We start from the raw sequence: 4559 nt of genomic DNA, 5'->3' as shown, positions 1-4559 counted from the left end.
TGAGGGTGGTAATTAAGACCCGATATTGCTGCAGGTGCTTCTTAGCAGGATACACATATTCCCTTCTTAGCATCTCAGTTACAGCAGGTCTTGATGTCCTCAGGAACCATTCGGATGTCCCTGCTCAGGGCCAGGAGACGGTAGATGGAGCTGGGCAGATGGACCTAGAGCCACTGACAGAGGAGGTCAGGCCCTGAGTTGGATGGGGTACAGGCCAGGATGTGGGCTTTGGGAAAGTGCTTCACTACCTGTTTGATGGCCTCCACTAATGAGACAGTCTTGCCGGTACCTGGAAGCCCAAAGATGATGTAGAGGGCAGGCCGGGTGGTACCCCTCACAATGTGCTTCATGGCCTGCAGCTGCTCAGGGTTTGATTCCAGACTCTGATCGTAGAGCTTGAACTTCACATCTGAGGGCAGCAGCGAGACCCCACGGGAGGCCACAGGAAAAAGCATGGGCCATAGCACCCAGCGTCCCGTTAACTCTAGGGCCCAGTGCTGGACCCGAAGGGGCTGGCGGTTGAAGGTAAAGTTCACCATGAAGGTTGGCCCATACACAAATCGGCTCAGGAGGCTTGTAGAAAAGCTCAGCTTGACACGGTCCAGTTCCACCTTGTGCACGAAACCCTTGTAGGTGACAGGGTCATCCTGTTGGGTCTCAGAGGACAAAAGGGCAAAAAGGTGGTCACCTCGTAGCACTGAGGGACGGCTCTCTGTCACACCAGGAACCTCCAGTGTGAGCATCCTGGGATTCTGGTCCACAGGGTCCCAGGTCATGGGTACCGACTCCAGGTCACAGTGCTGGATGTAATGCTCCATATGCAGCTCCTCCAGGTGCAGCAGCAGCCAGAGCTTCACCTCATAGCTCCTGGGTTTCAGGGATGTCTCCAGCTGGGCCTTGATCTCAGCAACCTCCTTTGGGGCAGTGAAGATACTTGGTCCCTGAAGAAGGGTAGGGAGCAGTTGTCAAAGGAGGATGGTTGGGTTAAGTCCCCAGGGCCAAACTTAGCTCTAGTTCATAGCCCTTGGCTTGGTCGGCCCTCTCTCCTTCCTCAATCCGGTTGGTCAACACAGAGTTTCTGGTGAGCCAAGGGGGGCGTTTGAAGGGAGTTGTGGGTTTCAACTGTGCAGCCAGAGGACTGTGGGCGACAGCCACCAGGAATTGGGCAATGTAGAAAGTTTCTGCTCCTCTATAAGTTTCACTGTCTCTGGTATTATGTGGAGTTCCTTGATCCACTTAGATTTGATCGTAGTACAAGGAGATAGGAATGGATCAATTCGAATTCTTCTACACGATAACCGCCAGTTGTGCCAGCACCATTTGTTGAAATGCTGTATTTTTTCCACTGGATGGTTTTAGCTCCCATGTCAAAGATCAAGTGACCATAGGTGTGTGGGTTCATTTCTGGGTCTTCAATTCTATTCCATTGGTCTACTTGTCTGTCGCTATACCAGTACCATGCAGTTTTTATCACAATTGCTCTGTAGACGAAAGGATGGACCATCTAGAGACTACCATACCAAGGGATCCATCCCATAATCACCGTCCAAATGCTGACACCATTGCATACACTAGCAAGATTTTGCTGAAAGGACCCTGATATAGCTGTCTCTTGTGAGGCTATGCCGGGGCCTAGCAAACACAGAAGTGGATGCTCACAGTCAGCTATTGGGTGGATCACAGGGCCCCCAATGGAAGAGCTAGAGAAAGTACCCAAGGAGCTAAAGAGGTCTGCAACCCTGTAGGTGGAACAACAATATGAACTAACCAGCACCCCCCCACCCCACCCAGCGGAGCTCGTGTCTCTAGCTGCATACATATCAGAAGATGGCCAAGTTGGCCATCATTGGAAAGAGAGGCCCATTGGTCTTGCAAACTTTATATGCCTCAGTACAGGGGAATGCCAGGGCCAAAAAGTGGGAGTGGGTGGGTAGGGGAGTTGCGGGGGGGAGGGTATGGGGGACTTTTGGGATAGCATTGGAAATGTAAATGAAGAAAATACCTAATTAAAAAAAAAGTTTCTGCTCCTTCTGCTACTGACTCCCCGGGGTCCCAGGAATTCCCAGAGGACAGTGGCTGGGAAGTAACCCACAATGCTGGTCTTACAGTAGATGTGGAGTTCATAGCTTTGACCGGGGCCCAGCGGGCAGGGCAGGTCCTGTTCTCCATGGTAGAAGACAAACTGGGGCGTCCAGCACAGTGGGAATAGGTGAGTGCGGGTGACAGGCTAGGTTCCTCCGTTGTGAAGCCTTAGGGTTAGTACCTCCTTGAGGTTCAAATCCAGGCGGATAAGGAGTTGCCTGTCTCGGGCTTCATGGGGCCCTTGGACCTCAACATCTACCCCATGCTTCCCATGAAGGTAGTCAGCCCTGTTGTGAAAGATCCTGGCCAACAGTGATCTGTGTTGTTTGCTGATGTTCGACCCTGGCTTTATTCGCCTCTTTTCTGGGCACATCAGCCCAGCGGTCTAGTTTGAAGAACCTGACCCGAGTCTTGGTGATGAAGGCCAGATTTGCGCTCTTCATTCCATACAGCATGGAGGAGAAGCCAGGGGCAGGGGTCCCATAGCTGGGCTTGAAGTCGTGGTTGTAAATCGTCCACAGCCGCCTACAATCTGTCTCCAGGTCCAGTCCGGTCCAGCCCGCATTTGGCCAGAAAACTCTCGAACCTCTGGCCGGTCTCCCTAACCTTTTGGCAGCTGAACTTGCTAGGCTTTGTGGCAGCGGCAGATGCAGCTCAGGCAGGAGGGTCCGCGGAAAGGAAACTGAGCCTTCCTTTCGGTCTCTTCGTCCTATCCCCTCCGATTTATGTCTTTTACCAGTAGAATCATACTGAAAGAAAAACCATTATAGGCTAATGGAAAAAGTAATTAAAACAATTATATTAAGAACAGTGGTATAGTCACAAAAGCCATTTCATGTATCCGCCTACCAAATCCTCTAAAAATATATTGACTTTTCTCTAGATGAAATTTAATTGCCCTAAGTCCTGAATTTAAATTTGGCTTAAACCATTCTTCATTGTTTCAGGGGCTGAAGGGTTGGCTCAGCAGTTAAGAATACTGGCTGCTCTTCCAGAGGACCAGGGCTCAATTCCCAGCACCCACATAATGACTTGTAACCATCTGCAACCCCAGTTCCAGGGCACCTGGCACACTATTCTGGCCTTCACACATACTGCATACATGTGGTGTATATGCAGGCAAAATACCCATACACATAAAATTAACAAACAAACAAAAAAAACTGTTTCAAAACAGAAAATGACTTTGGCTGTATTGTTAAACCATAAAATGACCAATATAACAAACTAATTGGGGGAACATTTTTTCTGATGCTTTACCTCATCATAATTGCCAAGTCAGGATCCTAAGTGCCCCCCACCTTTTATAACAGGGACCATTTTATTACATTGTTCACTAAAAACTAGCATGATTTTTCTCTCACAATCAAAGTCTTAAACTACTACACTAAGTATTGAAATTATTAGTTATTCAAAGACCTAACTATGTAGGCTGTGGTCTGTGCTCCGAGAGAACATGAAGTAGTTCCCTCTCCCTGGATATTTGAGACAAACTGAGCAAGTTCATGCACTCATGAGTTATGGAGACTGAAATTTCTGGCGAGCAGAGGAGGACAGGAAGGGACGCTGGAGCCTGTGGAGCTAAAGATCAAGTTGAAGCTTATTAGACAGGGGTGAGGGAAGACATTTCCAGAGTAGCTGGAAGAGGTGTTCTTGATAACCTTGCAGGGTCTAGGATTCGGGGCACATCTTTAAGCAGCAGCTTCCTGATTGCTGGTTCATTTGGGGACGTGATTAACTGTCTTGTACAGTGCTATTCCCATTTGGCTGGTTTAGAGACACTCAACAGAGCAAATAGCCCACCTGGCACTCAGTACTTACTCAGTACTTGTTCTGCATGGCGTCTGGCTCCTTGTCATCTTGGCAGGATCTTACTAGATCAACATTCCTCCTCCTAGTGCTTTCCCAGTACTTTCAAGGGATGGGGGAAGGGCTCTCAACAGGAATCTATCCATTGAGAGGCAGAACTATTCTCCTCCTAGTGTCTTCTCCCCATGAGTATTAGATTGCCCATCTCATCTATCTTCCTCCCTGCTTCTGGTTCCTATCATTCTTCTGAGGCTTTCAATGGGTTCTGCCCTTGGCATCTCTTAATCCTCCCTACTGTCACTCCCACTTAGACCTCCTGGACACCTATACATTGATCCATGTTACAAGGATCAAGAGAAGCCTCTCTGGTCTCAGAAATCTTATAACCCAGAGCCTGAGTAGTGCACTTTGGCTGGGTCAGGCTGGCAATGACCTGAATTCTAAGAGAAAATAGCTAATACAGTAGAGAATTCATCCTAGGGCTGGTGTATTCACATTCTATAGCTGTCTCTGATGGGGGATCCTATTGAAAACAAGGGTCCCATTAATGTACTTGTCACATACCTCTTTTTAGAGAATGTTTAAAATATATTTTTATTTATCCTTTGAGAATTCCATACACTCATATTACAGTTCTGTTCACTTCCTGCTCTTCTCTTAATCCATAG

At 48.2% G+C, this 4559-nt stretch overlaps 1 pseudogene; it reads right to left on the bottom strand.

Moving 5' to 3' along the window:
• Window positions 1–2802, bottom strand: part of Gm7357 (predicted gene 7357) — a 4115-nt pseudogene extending 1313 nt beyond the window's left edge.

The sequence above is a fragment of the Mus musculus genome, chromosome 1, assembly GCF_000001635.26.
Source record: "Mus musculus strain C57BL/6J chromosome 1, GRCm38.p6 C57BL/6J".
NCBI classification, from domain to species: Eukaryota; Metazoa; Chordata; class Mammalia; order Rodentia; family Muridae; genus Mus; species Mus musculus.
The sequence above is the reverse complement of the archived record's forward strand: the minus strand, read 5'-3'. Positions and strand labels throughout refer to the sequence as shown.